This window comes from Sorex araneus, chromosome 1 (genome assembly GCF_027595985.1).
Source record: "Sorex araneus isolate mSorAra2 chromosome 1, mSorAra2.pri, whole genome shotgun sequence".
NCBI classification, from domain to species: domain Eukaryota; kingdom Metazoa; phylum Chordata; class Mammalia; order Eulipotyphla; family Soricidae; genus Sorex; species Sorex araneus.
Genome location: NC_073302.1, coordinates 398,920,715 through 398,942,949, shown reverse-complemented (window position 1 = coordinate 398,942,949; position 22,235 = coordinate 398,920,715). Strand labels below are relative to the sequence as shown.

The following is a 22,235-nucleotide window of genomic DNA, read 5'->3' as shown; positions in this document are numbered from 1 at the left end:
TCATTACCACATATATATTTATAGCTTTAAGAAAATCATACAGATTTCAAAATCTTCTGCCCAGTTAAAAAGTCAAGAGGATAGGGGGCTGAGAAATTGTTAAAATATGTGGGGGTAAAATTAAGATGATGGCATTTCATTTACCTTTCAGTAAAAAATAAATTCCAATATACCACTTTTATCTCATTACAACCTTACTTGGAAACATTATTTTTTTTACTTCACTAACTGCATGATCAATTTTATAATCACTACCTTGTAGCCAATGCTACCCTCAGAAAAAGTTCAGACTAATGTTTTAGAACAAATATCCCATTTAGATATTTTATGTTCATATATTAACTCTCTTATTCTATGGGCATTTACTGAGTGCATAATATGGCACTGTTCCAGGTGCTGAAAGGCACAAAAGTGGTGCTAAATTCAAGAAATTCCTGTCTACATGGAATTTATATATTAAACAAAAACAAATAATAAAGGTACTTTTGTGCTTGTTATATTTATAATGACATTATTCACAACATTTTGGGCCTCAAGACTTTCTTACACTCTTAAAAATATTATGTACCTTAAAAATATTATGTAGGAAAAAAAAATATTATGTAGGGGCTAGAGAGATAATGCAGTAAGTTAAGACCCTTGCTTTGCTTTCCACCCATGCTGGTTCAAATCCCCAGCACCACATAAGGTTCCATGTACCTCCTGTGGTCATTGCTGAGAACAGAATAGAGTCTAGCTCCTGAATACCAGTGGATGCGGCTCCAAAATAAAATCAAAGCCAAACAATATTTATAATATAAATGTTGTACTATATGTATAAGACACATTGGAGTGATAGCACAGAGGTAGAGCATTTGCCTTGAATGCAGCGGGTTTGATTCCTCCTTCCCTCTCAGAGAGCCCAGCAACCTACAGAGAGTATCCTGACCACACGGCAGAGCCTGGCAAGCTACCAGTGGCATAATTCGATATGCCAAAAACAGTAACAAGTCTCACAATGGAGACGATACTGGTGTCTGCTTGAGCAAATCGATGAACAATGGGACGACAGTATTACAGTGCTACATATAAGATTGTACAGACACACATATTATTATAGACCTGATATTTAGTAGATGCACACATGACAAAGTGTGTGGTCCTTAATATCAGGACCTTAAAAAATTTAAATATTCACTGATGCATCAAAATAACCATAGATATTTTATATTACATGACTTAAGAAAAATAATTTTTTTGGTACTCGGGAACTCTCCTGGTTCTGTGGTCAGGGGTGCTTGGAAGAACCACATAAAGTGCTGGGAATCAAACCTGATAGGCTGCATAAAAGACAAGCCCCTTAACCACTGTACTGTCTCTCTGACCCATTTTATCTTTTTTTTAGCACATGAATAGAGTAATTTTTGTTTTCCTGAATCTATATGGCAGGTAGTGTTGCACCAGATTGAATTCAAAATCAAATATGAAAATGCATCTCTCTTCTATTATGCAAGACAAGGCACTGGAGACAGCTGGAAAAAAAACTGTTAAAAACACTGCTGTAATTTTATATATTTTTTAATATGGGAGACATAATTATTTTTCTGGGTGTGTGGAAAACCAATAGGAGGAGAGAGAAAAAGGTGAGCAGAGGAAAGGAGAGTATGAATTGTCGTTACAGAGCAAGGCAGAGGCACAAAGAGCAGCGCCCAAGTCAAAGACTATGTGCCTATGGGTTTTGAGACTGGCATCTGTCAGACAGATGCACTTGGTCTTACACTGCATTTTAGGACTATTACTGTGGAGCCAAAGAATTTTAAATGAAGATTTCGCATATCATGTAAATTTTTATATTCTCTCAAAGTAGCATAATACAAGTCAATGTTCCAGCTCCTTTTTTAGGTAGATCAGTTAGAGCTATGAAGCGCCCTGTGACCTAAGAAGGAGTCATAGCCACCACCACTGGTTGCAGCTTCTTCCAAGGTGAATCCCACAAAACAGCCATTTCTCCTGGTCTGATGGTCTGATTCTTTTATTCCAGGTACCCACTTGCCCCACACACATGTGTGGGACTCACTGACTTTTGCAGCAATATTTTTTTTTAATTTGAAGCAAAAAAGTGACATCATTGAATGCAAGAAGCGAACTCTTATTTGTATTTATTTTTTACAGACAACTAATCATCGCTTACTCCTTAGAAAATAGAAGGCAAAATGAATAATTCCTGCTGAAATGTTTGCAGTGCTTTCCCCCCCTTTCTCAGCTCTCAAATGCATCATAAATTTGTCTTGCAATCAGAATTGTACTTACAGAAATTGCAATTATTTACGTGCTTCCCTTGAGCTGAGTAGACTCTTAATACTATATCCTTTGTTCAAGGGTCAATCAATTAAGTTAAGTTTGAGAAATCAAATCTAAACTATAACTAATTGCTGTTATATGCATGTTCTACTTTATTAATTTGTATTTTGCACAGACTACGGGTAAAGTTCTTAATCTTCTCTGTTTCTACATATTGAAAAAGGGGTTATAATAAATAACTCCTTCACAGAAGTTATAATAAATAACTTCCCTAATAGACTGTTGTAAAAATTAAGAGATGATGTGTGTAACATTTCTTTTTGTTAACTCTCATAAGCAACATGACTTTCAAGTGTGTGTGTTCACATACAGAAATATCTGCAATATCCATATGTAAAACAACATATTTGTGGCATTTTTATAACATCTTCCCCTATAAGAGGTTATCCAAACATCCCTTTGGTAATATTAATATTTAGCAATACAATTTTCAAGCATATTCATTATAAATATACTTACATATATCTTTCTAGGAAGAGATTTATGATTTAATAACTTCTCTAATGATCAATTTTTAACATCATTAGAATTTAAAATTTTTATATTATGTTTTTGGTTGTCCAAGATTACAAAAATGTTTAACATTTACCACCAATCAGAACAAGCTCATCTTGAAAATTTATTTTAAACAGTAAAAAGGAATTTTTATTTTTCCCCTTGAAGACATTAAGAAAATAGAGAAATTTTAAAATTGGAGGATGTGTTTGGATCTATCTTATTTTATGCCTTATTTTACCTCCTTATGTAAGGAATTCTCTTATAAACTGAAGCTACTAGCAATATTTTATCTATAGGTTTTTTAAAAGATACTTTTGATGACAAATTATTATTTGCATACCCAAGCAGAGAATTGAAATAAATGACATAAATAACACATCTTTCCATCCATTAAAAACCATTCCTTAATATTATTTTGATCATCAATTTCTTCATTTGGTAATACAAATTGAAACCATTTGATAATATTTTAGCTAGCCCACATGGAAGTTCCTCACATTTTAATATTTCTTTGCCAATCGTGGTCACATGCAAAATACTTATTCATAAGCAGTGTGAAAACACTTGTCAGTAAAATGAAAATGCTGCTGTTTGAAAAAAAAAAGTTCTCATTTCTTTGCTCTTTCCATCACTGCATTGCTCCCAGCAGTTTCTAGGGAACTGCTTTCAGGGTCACGCCAAACTGGACCCAAGAGATTGCAATAATTACATCGCAGTGGTGTTGACATTCAGCTTTGTCCCACAAGCTGCTGAGGACAGGCAGGGCGCCATCTGTCATGTTAGATGGCCACAAGCTACCTCTAAGTGGTACAGATTACTTTTCTGACATTCTGTAGTTTGCTTCAGAGCCAATCTTGTGAGGCCTGAAACAATGAACTTATCTAGGGAAAAGATCAGGCCAAGATGATGAGCATGTACTGATAGCATACAGCTGTAATATCTAACCCACCTGTCACAGGAAACATGCATCAATCTTTCTTAATTGCACTAAAAACTTTATAGTGGCTACAGTATATTTTTAAATAGTCTACAAATTCTGTATTACCTTTTATGACATTTGCTAGTCATGCCCTACTGGATTGTTCATATTTGGAAGAGTTGGTCTCACTCTTCTCTAACTGCAATGTTCTTTATAAGTAGTTCTTTAACATCAGCACAACACATTCCTTCATAAAGAGAAGATTTATAAAATTTCTGTAAAGAACAATCTCAAACATAGTTTTAATTATCATATGCTTCATAATCATATCTGGCCTTAAAGGTGTATTTTGGCTTTGTTTTGATTTTGCCATTTGCAACTGATGTGTCAAGGAGTGTTTTTAAAAAAAACCTCTTTAAATATACTTATATCATCACATTACCCTGTTTCCCTCTGCTCTGAAAATTAATTTCCATCTTTACAAAATTTTAGAGATTATTTAATTTAAATTTATTTTCGTATCTAATCTTTAGTCTGCATTGGAGGCAGAACTGATTAAAATTAAGCATCCTGTAGTTTGCAAAATCTTCATATTAACTGCTTCACAGAATTCAAAATGTAAAAGAATTTATGATGTGTAAAACTCAATGTAGAATAGCTGAAGCACTATGACTGAAAGAGACTTAAATCCATCTGCTGATCCTATGGAATGAATTCCCACTCAGAATGGGACTATTTATTTCAATTTAAATAATACTTTTGGTTATAAATTTTGTAAAAAAAAAGTTTAAAATTTATATAATTTATTCAAATATAATAACTTTTATGATCAATCTCCCCCATTAATGCAAATTTTGTTTTCCCGATGAAGTTTATGATGTTTTAAGTTCAAGTTCTAAGGAATACAAAAGAATGTAACTTTATACCTGACATTGGAATAGTGAGGCAATTTTGAAAAGTTTATGTAGTAAACTCTAAAGGACAAAATAACTGATGATTAGGGCGGTAACAAAAAAACAAATGAATAATGATCATATCAGATCATATCAGGGGAAATGATCTGTATGATACTTCAGCGATTAATACATGCAATTTTATATTTGCCCAACCAATCACATAGAATGTACAGTCTCTAAAGTTAAAGTTTCAAAACTGTGGATTTTGTGGTGATTATGATACAATAATATAGGTTCCTCAATTATAACAAACATATTACACTGATGGGGATACTGATATTGAGGAAGTGACACATGAATTGGGACATGGGAATCTCTGTACCTTTCTCTGTTTTTCTATGAACCTAAAATTGCTCTAAAACAAAAAGTGATATTCATATCTGCCTCTGTTATTAAGGTGCATAGGCCTGGCAGTTAGTAGGTATAGAGCTAGGAAAAAAATTGAGATATGGGTAAAGAATGACTGGTGTTCGGAGTTGTGAAACAAACTTGAGGTGGCTAAGGGATACGGATATTCACATTGGTGCCTAATACACAGATTATATAACAACCCTGGATTCAGAAGAATTTACAACCAGAGATACATATTAAATGGATCCTAAGATGATGGTGAAGAAACCCTGGACAAAGGATACAATGTTCTAGAATGTGGGTTGTCATGTTAGGGAGACAGATGTTTGTGGACTAAACACAAAAGGAAAAATGTGAAAAGATTAGCAGGAAAGAGGTCACGTGAGAGACAAGAAAGGACTTGAAACAAATGGTCATGAAAGCTAAAGAAACATATTTTTCAAATAGAAAACCAGCCCATAGTGTGAAAGGCTATTAAGATATCAAATCAAATAATGGGTGAAACATAGCAGTGAGGAGATATGTAACTCTTCAGTGACTTAGTGGGGGTGGAAGCCTTATTTCAGGGGTCTGTATACTAAGCGGTGGAAATAAAATGCCTTCAGCTAGTTTGATATTGCCATTTGTCACTGATGTTTCAAGGAGTACTATAAAAACAAAAATATACGTATCAGATCGCATTGCCCTAAGTGGACAGAAGATAAGTACTGATGTAAAATTGGACCTTGCAAAGGGTCTTTATGATGGGATATCTGAGCAAGTATCAATAGAAAAAATGGTCACTCAAGAGGCCATGCTAGAGATACAGAGAGAAAATAAGTGATGGAACACATTCCTATCAGAGACAAAGGATGCCGAGGTGCAAAGCCCAGAGACTGAAACACCCATTGCAACCTGGAAGACAAGAGGCCGGGAGATGGTGCAGCAAGACTGTGGACACCTGCCTATGTTCTCAAGATGCACAAGCTGTGGGGCTACAGAGATAGTATAGCGGGTCGGGTGCTTGCCTTGCACGTGGCTGACTCAGGATTTCCCCCAGTCCAGTATTTTCTGAGTCCAGAGCCAGGAGTAATCCCTAAACGTCTCCAGGAGTTGCTTAAAAGCAAAAACAAAAGGATATACAAATTGTGGAAGAGGAAACAAAAGAGCACAATTTTCAACTACATCCAACACTTCAGTGATGTCCCTCTGCACCCTCCCCCCACCATAAAAGGCAAGCCTTCATTAAATTGCTCATGAACTCTAGTTACTCATGGTTTTGCTTTATAATGAACATATTACATATATTTACATAAAGACATTGTGTAAATCACCAACTTTGAGAAAGAATAACAGAAGTCAAACCACAAGCAGTTAGCTAGTATTTTAAAATGAGTTCTGGATGCGGAGCCAAAACTAATTTAGGGTGACCTTGAGCCAAATACTCACAAGACTTCTTTCTCTCTACATTTTATGAAATTCAGTACTTTTGGAAGCTCATGACAGTGCTTGTCTAAGGACAATTGCGCCCTTCAACTCAATACCTTTTTGGACTTTATCTCCTACTATTCTATCTCTCACTCACTCTGCTTTAGTCAGACTGGCCATCTTCCTAGAATATGCCAGGAATGCTCTCTCACACTCTTGGTCTTTGCTCAGACTCTTTCCTCAGTCTAGACTACTCGTTCAAAGACAGTCCCTTGGCAAATATCCCTCAACCCTTCTCCACTCAAATCTCACTGTCTCAAGGAGACCCACCGTGATTATTTTATATTACAGGATACTTACACCCATCCCTGAGAATATTTTCATACTCTGTTTCTTTTCCATAGTGTGACTTACTGCTTAAGTTACCAGTACTAAACTTAAATGTCATGAGTTGAAATTTTGTCCTTCACAATGACATAAGACCATAAGGTATACTAGAATTACTTATCCTATTCAGTGATATATTCTGAATGCTGATAAAAGAATCAACCACAAAATGCTAAATAGTATTTGTTAAAAAGTGAATGACTCTGAATGATGTGATGGTTGAACATGGTTAAAATTCTCACATTGGTTGCCTATTTTAGAAATACATTTTGTATATTTTATATAAATGTTTTGAACAATCTGCTCTTTTCAGCATATGAGGGGCAAATATCCTCTTTAAATGGCTAGTCTTACTTTCCTTTATAAACAGTAACTCTATCCAAAAGTGCATCATACTGCAGTAAGAAATCAGCAAGTTCTTAGGAAAGTATCTTGCATTATAAATAATATTCTTTTAGCTGGACTGGAACAACAGCACAGTGGAAGGGCATTTGCTTTGCATGCCACCGACCCGGGTTCGATTCCTCATCTCTCTCAGAGAGCCTGGCAAGCTACTGAGAGTATCTCGCCCACATTGCAGTGCCTGGCAAACTACCCGTGGCATACTGGATATGCCAAAAACAGTAACAACAAGTCTCACAATGGAGATGTTACTGGTGCCTGCTCAAGCAAATTGATGAACAATTGGATGACAGTGCTACTGTGCTGTAGTGTTATTTCTTTTAGCTAACAAAATACATTAAATTTGATGGAAACTATTTGCAGTGGTATTTCCGATGGAAAAAAACCATCAAAAACTAGGTTTATTTTGTGTTATTGTTACAGATTTACTTTTTGTTTGTCTGGAAAGAAAACAGACATACACATTACAAACAGTTCTCAGATTAATCATTTATGTTACAGAAGAAGTCAAGAAAACATTACCTGTCCAAAGACATATTAAATATTGCTCTATATAGATTCTTACCTCATCTTGTATTATTTTACCACATCAACAAAATAACTTTGAGATACAAGGAAATTTTTATATTTTTTATGAAGTCATTTTTTACCACTACTATAGCAACACCAACTTCCAAAAAATATATTAACACTTCCTCAGAGTGCCCTCAGAATTTTATACACTCCTGACTAAAAATTGGACTAGTTTTGGCACCATTGCAAGAGCTTTGCATGTGAAATTGATTAGGGAACTGAATGCTACAATTGTTATACTCTCCAAGAGCTTCTTTATCAGAAAAGTAAAAATCAAATCTCTCCTTTATGTTGTGCTCTTCTAGGTAATCATGAAAATGATGATCTACATTTACAATTGGATTCACTGCAGTAGCAGAAAGGGAAGGAGTTGGAATAAGGTTAGAAAATTAGGTTCGCATTGTTTTTTGTGGAGATAACCAATGAGCAGGCCTAAGAACCTCCTATCAGTCAGTGCACTAACATGAAGACTATTGAGGAGGAAATACCAAGTTGCTGTAACTTATTCTGATGAAAGTTTTCTGAGACTCTTTCATTATGGATACAAAAATGTGTCTTATTGGGGGTAAATCAAGAAATAAACCTCTTGTTATTCTTTTGATGTAACCTATTAATGAGTATGCTGTATTATATTTCCATTAAACATACAGTAGGAGAAAATTCTAGTTTTTGTAAACATTTAGGCACACATAAAGTTAATTTCTTTTAAAAGTTATACACACAGGGGCTGGAGCAATAGCACAGCAGGTAGGGCATTTGCCTTGCACGCGGCTGACCTGGGTTCAATTTCCAACATCCCATATCATCCCCTGAGCAATGCCAGGAGTAATTCCTGAGTGCAGAGCCAGGAGTAACCCCTGTGCAGTGCCGGTTGTTACCCAAAAAGGAAAAAAAAAAGTTATACACACAATTTAAAAATTACTTAGATCAAGTGAGTCAAACTTATTTTAACAATTGTAGCTCCATACAGGTGATTATACCTATTTTCCAAAATTCTGTGGATTAATTATGGTAATAGACCAAGAAAATGGCTTCCATCAAATCTCAACAAGTCTCAGTTATTTAAAATGAGATATGTTGATCATATCCTTGAACACAGTGTACTTTTACTGACCTGAAAAGCAATAAACCTTATGGCAAGATTATTTTCTGAGGCTGGACTATGGGAATAACTTTGAATCATAATAGAATAATGAATAAATCATTCAAGTACATTCTAATGTTTGTATGCATGCTTTTTCATGCATATTAAATGGTATACTTTTTCACGTACCCCATTGTCCCCACAATTTACATTGTCTTCTGTGTCTTTTATCACCTCCACATTTCCAAAAATCTAACCATATGGGAAAAGGATCATGTAATAGAGCTCCTGACTCATAGTAGGTGCCATCATCAAAGCTTAAGTGATTCATTAAGAACCAACATTAATGAAATATTCTTTCCTCCATCAGGCACTTTAGAAGCCAGATTAGAATTGGCTTCCTTCATAGAGGAGGTACAATTACATCATGTCTCACTTCAAACAATTTATTTTTATTGTATGCATGGCTGGGTTCAAGAGTTCTTTCCTTGTTTTAATTGGATATATTTATCCTTTAAGTTTTTGTGTAAGCCCTAATAGAACCCTGAGATTTATCTGGAAACTTTTACACATAGATGTTTAATTTGGACAGATTCCACATGGAACTGGATAATACACATATGAAAACTTTAAAAAAGTATAGGTGAAGAAGAGGAGTCAATCCATAGATGATATTGTTATAAATCCATGGATATAAGAGATGGACTTATGGCAAACACAGAAGAAAAAAAAAGAATGAGAATTCTACAACATGGCGATCTTTTAATCAGACTCAGAAAGCATGAAGTTTACATTTAAATAAGTGTGTTCAAATCATTTCTTCCATGGTTTAAAATAATATTTTTTCATAATTTTCTCGTTTGCCAATACACCATAAATATAGTCTGTACGGGGGCCGGAGCGATAGCACAGCGGTTAGGGCATTTGCCTTGCACGCGGCCGACCCAGGTTCAATCCCCGGCACCCCATACAGTCCCCTGTAGGATTACATAGCTTCAGGTAATTTAGGTTTATTGGGTTACTCCCGTCACAGTGCTCCCATTCCTCTGTTTATTTGTACCTTCTTTCTTAGTGTTCTGTTAACTTGTAAATAATGTTTTTCTCTTCTCCTTGAATCCTTTGCATGGTTTATTCAGAGCAAGTCCTTTTTGTATGGACAAAGAAAGACATTTGATTGGCCTTGAATATTATTAATTCCCGGGCATCTGCTTTCTTGACTGTAGCCTCAGCTGCCCTTACTTCCTAGCATCCCCAAAGCAGGGTCCCGACGTGGGACAAGACAGACCCAGGGCAAGCGGTAAGTTATGTGCTACCCTGGCATCGAGATGGGCCTGGCCAAAGTGCCTCATTCTTAACTGTAAGTTAAGAGTCTGATCATGGACAAGTGCTGTCATGATCTTAAAGTAATGATGAGACTAGGGCCCTGCTAGGGATAGGAAAGACTAATCTGGCCTGGGCACTGTAGTCTGAGATTGAGATGACCCCAGGAGAGCAATTCTAAAAGTTTAATGTGTCTCTTGCTATGCCCATACAAAACTTATATGTTTGTTGGACAAGGAGAAGAGAAACACAATCATGGGATTTCATCATTGATGGGTCCTGCTGAAAGCTTGAATTGTTACATTGTAGATTCCAGGCCCTGGCCCAGCCTAGTCTTTGGGATGTAGATTTCAGGTGCTGCCTAGTTTGTAATTGACAATGTAGATTTCATGTGGAAGCCCAGTTCAGTCTTTGGTATGTAAATCCGAGTGCTTTTCAGCCCAAGGAAGGCTTTGGTTTTGGTTTTATATCTTCTTTCCAGAGGCCTAGATTACTGGCCTGCAGATACAAGAGAATAATGTTGCCTCAATGTTCTTCCTGTAAGATCTTTTGATGCCTTTGGTGACTGTCAATGTATTGCGCCCTGAGCAATATCCGGAGAGAGGCTGGAGCTGGGAGTGCGGGAGAAGTTTAAAGATTGAATAAACAGTAACAAGTCAGCAACCAGCTGGGTCCTCGTTCTTCCTTGCCTTTCCTTGACCACCGGCAGTCCTGTTCCAGTCCCTTGGTGAGCCTTACTTTTTTACAGTCCCCCAAGCACAGCCAGGGGTAACCCCTGAGCGTGGCTGGGTTGTGACCCAAAAAGCAAAAAGAAAAAAAAATATATCGTCTGTATGTACATCTTTCATATGTAATATCAATGCAATACAAAAATGGCAATAATAACAAATCAACAGCTGTTTTCCAAAATTAAGAAAAGGAGACTGGAAAGGTTGATTCTGCCAAAGCACTCTACAGGATACAGGAAATTTAGATTTTGTTCCAAATCTTAGCATTATATAGATTTACTCAATACTTTGCATTTGCCTTTTGCCTGATATGGAATTGTTTCAAACTGGATGCATTAGAGATAAAACTTACTTATAGTATCAAATGAAAGCAATTGTGCAATCCAATTACATAACTTTATAAGAGAAAAAAATAGAGTTTTACTCTGACCACAATAGTTTTGGAGAACAGGCTGCTTATTCACCCAATTCATTTTTTTGCATACTCAGACATAAGGTCACCACCCTCTCTTTGGAATGACATCCAGTGTTTTTTGTCCTATGACTCATGCATGCTTCTTGCTGTTCCTCCCACAGTAGATACAAATAAAAGATCATAATTTGCTTCAAGACATGCTTAAAAAACAGCTTCACTGTTCTATTGCCCTTCCTGATAGTGAGGCATATCTTTAAATCATAAGAAAGAGATCCAATACATCAACAAAATTAACTTGTAACACCAATTAACCCATACGCTTTGGGAATCACCACACATCTTTTCACTTGGTAGTGATGATTCCTTGCAAGAAATGTTTCTTACTGTGAGGCATCATGAAACATTTCAAAGATGCAGACCCTGGTTTCTATGAAATCATAGTCACAGTCATTTTGTATATCTAAACTTTATTTCAGTAAAGAACAAAACAAAACAAGTGCTATGTTAACTTAGCCCTCTTAATTCAAAATACTTATTTTGTTTTCTAGTATATTAACAAGCTTTTGACTTTATAGATATAAAATAGTAGGAAAAAGGAATTCAACCCAGTTTTGTTTTTCACATCACATAAGTAATGTGTCAAGTGCGCAACAAGATTTAAGAGAGGCACATGTCACACAAACTTGTGAACACCCAATCATCATGCTTATAAACCAGAAAGGATTCACTCTAATTGTTTTTATATGAGCATATGAAAGTACATAATATATTAATTCAGAATTCATTCTCTTACAAGGTGCTAGATGTTTAAAATGGATCAAAGTTTCCATTGTCTTTCTACATACTATGGATAAGAAAATTGAGATGAGTCATAAGATTATCAGGCGTAGTGGAAATAAAGGTAACTAAGCTTTTCTCCACCATATAATATTTTAAGTACATAATTTATCTCTATCGAAACTGCTACAAAAGTGTTACCGTATCATAATTAACTTCTCACACATGAGTATGCTGTCAGAACATCTGTTTTTTTAATTCTAATATACTATGAAAAATAATGAAACCTGCGATAACAGACTTTGCTCTAAAATCAGCAGTAAAGAGAACAGCAAACATTTCACAGCCAGACTAAAAGGTCCAGGCAGAAAGTTTAGCCTTGACGGGAAAGTGTTGATTCGAGAAGTCTTATTGCTTCACACACAGTGGCACTATTTTTCTTTTATTTTTCTTTATTTTTAATCTGAACTGGCGCAAGATAACCAAGATGTAAACTGTAGCCACATGTTCAGCAGAAATACTGAAGAGATGGTTTCTTTGTTGAGGAATTTCTTTCTGTTTGTTACTGCTTCAATGTACTCCATAAATTTCTGTGTAAAGGTCACAAGATTGTGATGACACATCACAAACCAGGTTTCAATAATATGTTGATTGTGTTGAAAACTATGTAACAAACTAGAGAATAATAAACACTAAGGTCAGCAGATAAATAAAAAACACTGATTAGAGGCTTTAAAAAATGAAGCATTCTAACGAAATCTGGGTCACCACTAAGGACAAGTAAAATATCACACTGTTGGGTGAAAGGTATTATTTCATTAAACCATTTCAGATGCAAGCTTTCATAAGATTAAGATTTTGAAATAACATTTATTTTTAATTAGAATCAGACCAGGAAGCTGACTCTCTTATGTAAGTTAAACTTGTTTAATATTTCATTACTTAATATTTCCCCCTATATTTTATTTCTTAGAGATCTTACAAATAGATTACAAATAGATGGGAGACGTATGCTGAAAGTAGACAGAGGACCAAACATGATGGCCTCTCACTATCTGTACTGCAAACCATAAATCCCTAAAGTACAGAGAGTAACAAGAAAAGTGCCTGCCATAGAGGCAGAGGGTGGAGTAGTGTGGGGTGGTGAGAGGTATAGTGGTGACATTGGTAGTGGGAAAGGTACACTGGTGATGGGTTGCGTGTTCGATCATTGTATGACTGAAACTCATTCATGATAGCTCTGTAACTATCTCCAGGTGATTCAATAAGTAAATGAATAAATTTTAAAAAAGAAAAACTTGAGGCACAAAGAGGCTAAATATTGCTCCTAAGACATGAAGTTTCTGAGGGGCAAAGCCAGGATCTGAACATATGAAAAAAAAAAAACCATATATTTTTTTTCTTTTTGGGTCACACCTGGCAATGCACAGAGGTTACTCCTGGCTCTGCACTCAGGAATTACTCCTGGCGGTGCTCAGGGGACCATGGAATGCTGAGAATCGAACCAGGGTTGCCTGCGTGCAAGGCATATGCCCTAGACGCTGTGCTATCGTTCCATCCCCTAAAACACATAATTTTTTTATGTCTCCAGACATTGTGTTTTAATAAAGGTGTTCTCCAATTTTTCACTCGATTTTTATTTCAATCTCATCTTTATTTGGAGAGGAGGACTCCCCAGCAGTACCCAGGAACAGGAGGTCACTCCCAGAGATTCTCAGAAAACTGAACTGGTGGTTTAGTGCTAGGATGTGAGGATGTGATGCTATTTGAGCTCTGGGGAGTCAGGGTCCACCAGGACCACCCTAGCAGAGCACAGGCTCCCAGGGACAAGAGGTACAGGGATGACACCCTGTGATGCCCATATTGTCTGGTGGTTCTGAGGGTTGAGCTAGAGTCAAGGTGCATGCAAGCTATGCATTCTAACTCTTACAATACATCTCTGGCACCCAATTCTTCCCTCTTGAGCCCTTAGGTTAATTGCATATACAACAGTTACCTTAAAAAAAAAGTGTGTTCTTGAATTTACTTGAAAGCAGAATTCAGTTGCTATTGAAGTAATAGCTTTAATAATGAGAGTTGTGAAAACAAGTCAATTCAAGGTGGTTGTTACAATTATATAAACTTGTTATATGTAAAATCTACTTCAGTCTGCATCTCTATATAGATGCCTCTGAACTTATACATTTGAGCACGTCCCCGGGTTAGTGATTCAGCCTGTGCAGTTCTTTCATCTGTCTTGTCATTGCCCTGTGAGCCATTAGTTTATACAAGTCTGCAGGGCTAAGCATCTATTACAACAACCCTGCTGGTGACATTGATTTTTCAGTTTCAGTTGTCCCTCTTGAGACTTCTGAGCAGCTGTGTGTTTGGTAAGATTCCACTGAGTCTACAGTGCACTCGCATTATCCATTCAAACTAATTCAAATAGGACAACAGGCAATCACAAGTGAATGCATCTCCTGTTGATGATGCTACCTAAAACCAGCCAAAAAATTAATATAACTGCTCATATCATGTTTTTTTTACTTTTGTCAATTTGTTTTATTTGTAGCATATGGCGAAGTGCTTCTCAGATAACATTTGTGCTGCAAACATATACTATGTGCTTATATTTAAATGTCCATGCATTTATAAAAATGATTTGACTGAATGTGTATTTTAATCAGAAGTTAAACTTCATAAAAGCTTACTTGCAATTTTGAAGCTTCCCCATGGCAAATTAATACCAGGATCTGTTTGTTTAACAGTGATCCAAATTCTAGGTCTTAGTAAATATGTTCAAATTTCTTATTATAATCTGTGCCAAATATGTACATTTATTCTAGTCTGCCACACCAATTTATATAGTTGAGTCATATAAATAACAACATACAACTATAAATATTTTATGACATGCTAAAAAATTAGGATTGTTGTACATATTGAATATTGATTAATTTTTCTCCCATTCCATCAATGCCATTTAGATCTTTAAATGGGCTGGAGTGATAGCACAGCGGTTGGGCATTCACCTTTCATGTGGCGGACCCGAGTTTGATTCCTCCACCCCTCTTGGAGAGCCCGGCAAGCTACCGAGAGTACTGAGCCCACTCAGTAGAGCCTGGCAAGCTACCCGTGTGTATGGGATATGCCAAAAACAGTAACAATAAGTCTCTCAATGAGAGACGTTACTGGTGCCCGCTCGAACAAATCGATGAGCAACAGGATGACAGTGACAGTGACAAGTTTCATCAGATGAGAAGAAAAGGTTAAGTTAAAATGAATATGATATTAAATTTTAACTTGCGTCTAAAATTTACTAGTACTAATGTTGTTTACTCTGTTACATATAATCACCAACAATCTTTTATCTCAAGAGCAACTATGCAAAAAATGTATTATTTCATCTTGATAAAGCATCATTTCCATCTTTCTTATATTGCCACATATAAAGTTAAAATTCTTATTATATAGTTTCCAAATGAAACTTTGATCTTCAAAAGATATTCTCACATATGTACGGTTATACATTTGTGATTATGATTTATTAGTAAAACATATATTTCAAAATAAATACAGATCAAAGTAACTTATACTTTTCTAAGAGAATATAATGTTTTAATGGCATAGTCACAGGGCTTTTGCTTTGCTTTCTGGTGCTGGGAATCAAATCCAAGAATTCATTTAAATGAACTGTGATTCTACCAAGCAACCACATCCCTAGCGCAGAGATGTAATAATTTTCTTTTACTTGTGGCTTTTGGGAGGCCATAACCAGTAGCACTCAGATGCTACTCAAAGCTTGGTGCTCAGTAATCACTCTGGCAGTGCTCAAGGGACAAAACAGTGCTGATGAATGAATCTGAGCCTCCTGCATGCAAATCACTTGCTCCAGCTTCAGCATGATTTAGCATACTGGTCTCAGAGGTATAGTTATTTTATTTTTGTTTGTTTGTTTGTTTTTGCTTTTTGGTTCACACTCAGCGATTCTCAGGGGTTACTTCTGGCTCTGCACTCAGAAATTACACCTCAGGGTTGGAGCTATAGCACAGCGGGTAGGGCATTTGCCATGCACGCGACCAATGCAGATTCAATTCCCAGCATCCTGTATGGTCCCCTGAGCGCCACCAGGGGTAATTCCTGAGTGCAGAGCCAGGAGTAACCCCTGTACATTGCCCAGTGTGACCCAAAAAGCAAAAAAAAAAAAAGAAAGGAATTACACCTGGTGGTGCTCAGGGGACCATGTGGGATGCTGTGAATTTTACCCTGGTCAGCTGCGTGCAAGGCAAACTCCCTACCCAGTTTGTGCAATAGCTCCAGCCCCAGGTATATTTATTTTAAGCAGAAATATAATGACAGAAACTATGACACATAATACATTGTAAAAAGTAAAACAATTAATTTGTAGTATCCTGTGAAGTAAAGTCCAGTAATGTATTTTTTACCTATGACAGTTTTAAATAACACAATTACAAATAAAATATTTAGTCAAGGTAACCTGGGCTGGAGCAATAGCCCAGTGGGTAGAGTGTTTGCCTTGCACGCAGCTGATCCAAGTTCAATTCCTCCGCCCCTCTCAGAGAGCCCTGCAAGCTACCCAGAGTATCCCGCCCTCACGGCAAAGCCTGGCAAGCTACCTATGTCGTATTTGATATGTCCAAAACAGTAACAACATGTCTCACAATGGAGACATTACTGGTGCCCGCTCCAGCAAATTGATAAGCTCGGGTGACAGTGATACAGTCAAGGCAACCAGATGGAGTTGGAAGTGGGTGAACAATTGTATTGTACTTTTGGCACCTTTAAGACAAATTAGCAGTCATATCATTCAGTTTTCAGATGTTTGCTTTTCTTATATGTAGTATATTGTTCTTGTAATTGGAAAAACTAATTAAAATGTGCATAATAGAGTCAAATTAGATGTGTGTTAAGAGAAACCATTTGTTTTTGGAAGTCCAACATATTGAAGGCACTGACATGTGGCTAAAAAGTGTTGCCTTTCACAATCTAGGCGATTGTCCAATAAAATCCATCACATTTTCAATACATAAATTATTTTGCATTTATTGCTATCACTTTTGAGTAAAACTTTAACATGGTTCAATCAGTGACAAGGAATAAAGCTTATTTTACTTTTACTCTCTCCCATAACTGATACAAGAAAACCTTCCCTTATCTACTTTTAGAAAACCTTAGCCCATATCAGCAGTTACTAAAGGAATATTTCAGTTTTCAGATAAATAGATACAGTTTCTGAACTGGACTTCTCTGGCTACAAAGATATCACCCCATACACATGCAGAACCCTTTTCAACACTGAACAAAAAGCTCAATAAAAAGATTAATCACAAAATTGAAAGTGAATTAAAAAATTAAGTTCAGAAAGCTTAAAATCTTGAAAGGATACTTGATAAAACAAACTTTGGAAACCACTTCTAAACAACCAAATCTAAAGAGTCAAAAATGACCAAAGTTACTTTTCACTTTAGGTTTGGCTGAGTCATTTTATTATATATACTTTCTACTTTTTCAGTCTGTTGGTCTGAAGACTGAAGTACACACGTTCAGTGATGACTGAACTTTCTCCAACTAGCTTGACACATGATAAACTATAAAGTTCATGAAGTTATGAAAATACCAAAGAAGAATCAAGATCTCAGTGTCAGAGAAATATCTCTACAGAGAAAGTTTATACTCGGCAACTTAAAAAAAATACAGGCATAGGCCACCACAGGATATTGTTAACATAGCAGCAATTTCTCTAAAACTCTCAAGAACAATAAAATAGCCTATGCATCAAAGGTACATTGACTCAAAACTATTACAGTGTGACCTGTGAATGACTGTACTTTAGTATGCTTATTTGGGAAACAAATGTACATATAATCTTTATGTTATGTGAGGCCTGCTTCCATACACACACACACACACACACACACACACACACACACACACATATATATATATATATATATATATATATGTATATATATATATATATATATATAAAACCTGATTCAAACTGTTTATATTCTGAAATTGAATTTTCCTTAGATTTGCTTTAAAATTGCTTTGTTGGGGGATTGGGTGGGTGGAGTGATTGTACAGCGGGTAGAGCATTTGCCTTGCACATGGCTGGCCTGGGTTCAGTTCCCCACATCCCATATGTTCCCTTGAGCACCACCAAGAGTAATTCCTAAGTGACTGAGCCAGGAGTAACCTCTGTGCATCACTGGGTGTAACCCAAAAAGTAAAAAAAAAAAAATGCTTTGTCTATATTTGTTTGGGAATCAGAATATTATTGGTCCAAAGACCCCTGAAATATGAATGGAATAGAATTATTTGAGGATAGTAATATTATAAACATGGAAGGGCCTGGCAAGCTCCCCGTGGTGTATCCAATATGCCAAATACAGAAATAATAATAGGTCTCATTCCCCTGACCCTGAAAAAGAGCCTCCAGTCGTTGGGAAAAATGAGTAAGGAGAGGCTGCTAAAATCTCAGAGCTGGGATGAATGAAGACATTACTGGCACCCACTCGAGTAAATCAATGAACAACGGGATGACAGTGACTGTGATACAGTGACAGTGATTCAAACAGGAGTGATCATCTAGAAATGTTATCCTCTTCTTATAACTCTTCTACAAAGTACTTATCATAGACTTGGGATACTAACCTTCTGCAGAGTTAAAAAAGAAAATGTCTTAAGATGTCACTCATGATTGATGCTGAGAAACATACACAGTTACAAACAAAAGAAGTAACCTAGAATACTAACACCAGATTCAAAAACTAATTCAAAATTGGTTGAAGACTTGAGTGTAAGACTGAGGATATCAAAATATGAGGAAAATAGTGGTATACTCCTCAAAATCAGAAATCTGTGTGTACAACCTAAACCAATATCAAATAAACAAACAAAAAATAAATAGTTCCACATCAAACTGAAAAACTTTTGTACTGAGAAAAAAGAAAAAAATTAACAAAAAGACATCCTACTGAATAGAAGATATTTATAGATTTTATGTTTAACAAAGGGTTGATATTCAAAATACGCACAAAATACTGATAAAGTTCAACAATTAAAAACAAATATTCAGAATAAGGGCATCCAGATAGGAAAGGGAAAAATCAAACTTTCATTATTCGCAGACGATATGATAATATATCGAGAGAAGACTCTACCAAGAAACTCTTAGAAACGATAGGCTTTTACAGTAAAGTTGCAGGCTATAAAATTAATACCCTAAAATCCATGGCCTTCCTATACCCAAACAATGAGACAGAGGAAAGGGACATGAAAAAAGCAATCCCATTCACAGTTGTGCCCCAGAAAATCAAGTACCTCGGAATCAGCTTAACTAAGGAAGTAAAGGACCTCTACAAAGAAAACTATATAATGCTACTCCATGAAATAAAAGAGGACATGAGGAAATGGAAACATATCCACTGCTCATGGATAGGGAGAATAAACATTGTCAAAATGGCAATACTCCCCAAAGCATTATACAGATTCAATGTGATCATGTGATCCCTATAAAGATACCCATGAACTACTTCAAAGAAATGGATAAAGCTATCCTGAAATTCATATGGAACAAATGTCCATGGATAGCTAAAACAATTCTCGGGAAAAAGATGATGGGAGGCATCACCCTCCCTAACCTTAAACTTTACTACAAAGTGGTAACAATTAAAACAGCATGGTACCGGAACAAAGGCAGAGTTGCAGACCAATGGAACAGGGTGGAATATCCCTACACACAACCCCAAATGTATGATTATCTAATCTTTGATAAAGGGGCAAGAAATGTGAAGTGGAGCAAGGAAAGCCTCTTTAACAAATGGTGCTGGCACAACTGGACAACCACATGCAAAAGGAGGGTCTTAGATCTCGACCGGACACCTTGCACCAAAGTCAGATCAAAATGGATTAAAGACCTCAACATCAGACCACAATCCATAAGGTACACTGAAGACAAAGTCGGCAAAACCCTCCGCAATATTGAAGCTAAAGATATCTTCAAAGATGACACACAACTGATCAACCAAATGGAAACAGAGATAAACAAATGGGACTATATTAAACTAAGAAGCTTCTGTACTGCAAAAGATACAGTGACCAGAATAGAAAGACAATCTACAGAATGGGAAAGGATATTCACCCAATACCCATCCGATAAGGGGTTGATATCAAGGGTATATAAGGCACTGGTTAAACCCTACAAGAAGAAAACATCCAACCCCATCAGAAAATGGGGCGAAGGAATGAACGGAAACTTTCCCAAAGAAGAGATACGAATGGCCAAAAGGCACATGAAAAAATGCTCTTCATCGCTATTCATCAGGGAGATGCAGATCTAAACAACTATGAAATACCACCTCACACCAGACAGAAAGGCACACATCCAAAAGAACAAAAGCAACCGCTGTTGGAGGAGATGTGTGGAGAAAGGGACCCTTCTACACTGTTTGTGGGAATGCTGACTGGTTCAGCCCTTCTGGAAAACAATTTGGACGCTCCTCAAAAAGTTAGAAATTGAGCTCCCATTTGACCCAGCAATACCACTGCTGGGAATATATCCCGGAGAAGCAAAAAAGTATAGTCAAAATGACATCTGCACTTATATGTTCATCGCAGCACTGTTTACAATAGCCAGAACCTGGAAAAAACCTGAGTGACCGAGAACAGATGACTGGTTAAAGAAACTTTGGTACATCTATACAATGGAATACTATGAACCTGTTAGAAAAGATGAAGTCATGAATTTTGCATATAAGTGGATCAACATGGAAAGTATCATGCTAAGTGAAATGAGTCAGAAAGAGAGAGACAGACACAGAAAGAATGCACTCATCTGTGGAATATAAAATAACAGAGTAGGAGACTAATATCTAAGAATAGTAGAAATAAGTACCAGTAGGTTGGCTCCATGGCTTGGAAGCTGGTCTCACATGCTGGGGAAAAAGGTAGCTCAGATAGAGAAGGGAAGACCAAGTAAAATGTGGTTGGAGATCCCACGCAGAAAGGGAGATGAGTGCTGAAAGTAGACTATAGATTGAACACAATGGCCACTCAATACGCCTATTACAGACCTCAACACCCAAAAGAAGAGAGAGAACAAAAGGGAATGCTCTGACACAGACGGGGGGGCTGAGGGCTGGGGATGGGATTGGGGGGGGAGGGTTCACTGGTGGTGAATGGACACTGGTGGAGGGATGGGTGCTTGAACATTGTATGAGGGAAACACAAGTATGAAATGTGTAAATCTGTTACTGTACCCTCATAGTGGTTCACTAATTAAAAAATAAAAATAAATAAAATTTTTAAAAAATATATTCATATTAAAAACAGGTTAAAATCTCTAAATAGATAATCCTCCAAAGAGACCCAGATAGCCAACAGACACACATGGAAAGATGTTCATTGTTTCTTTTTATTAGGAAAATGCAAATCAAAACTATGAATATATCACCTAAGAGATGTGAGACTATTATCTGAACAATAAGAAATATCAAATGTTGGAGAGAATAGACCCATTTTACAATGTTTGTGGGAATGTAAACTGGTGTAACTGTTAAGGAAAGAACTAAGGAGTGTCTTCAAAGCATTGATAATAGATATTTCATATGGTAGTCATTCCACATTTTACTATTCACCTTAAAAACACAAAAATACCCCATTTACTGAAGCATGACTTACAATAGCCAAGAAATGGAAATATGCCCTTTGAATGGCAAATCAAATATGATATAAAAATTAAAATATATTATGCAAATAAAATAATATATATACAATATACACACAATGGAGTATGATTCATATACTAGATGAAAAGCATCATTTGCAACAACATGAACAGAACTAGAGAAAATTTTAAGTGAAGTAAGCCAATGTAGAAAGACAAACACCAATTGATTTCACTTATATGTGTTATGCAGAGAAAACAAAGAGATGAAGTCAATCAAACAAATCTGAACAGACTAATCAACAGCTACCAGAAGGGCAGGGGGAAGAAGGGTAGTAAACTAGAACAAAAGGAATAAGTATACGGTGGAAAGAATTAAACTATAAGTTTTGAACTTAATATAGTACA

At 36.3% G+C, this 22,235-nt stretch overlaps 1 protein-coding gene and 1 non-coding gene across 2 annotated transcripts in view; both read right to left on the bottom strand.

The window, feature by feature from the left end:
- SEMA3C (semaphorin 3C) overlaps positions 1-22,235 on the bottom strand; it is a 182,749-nt gene that overhangs the window by 124,920 nt on the left and 35,594 nt on the right. The gene's annotated exons all lie outside the window — the stretch shown is intronic.
- Positions 12,002-12,104, bottom strand: LOC129401037 (small nucleolar RNA U13). The gene has a single exon (XR_008628063.1). It is a non-coding gene; the product is annotated as a small nucleolar RNA U13 (small nucleolar RNA).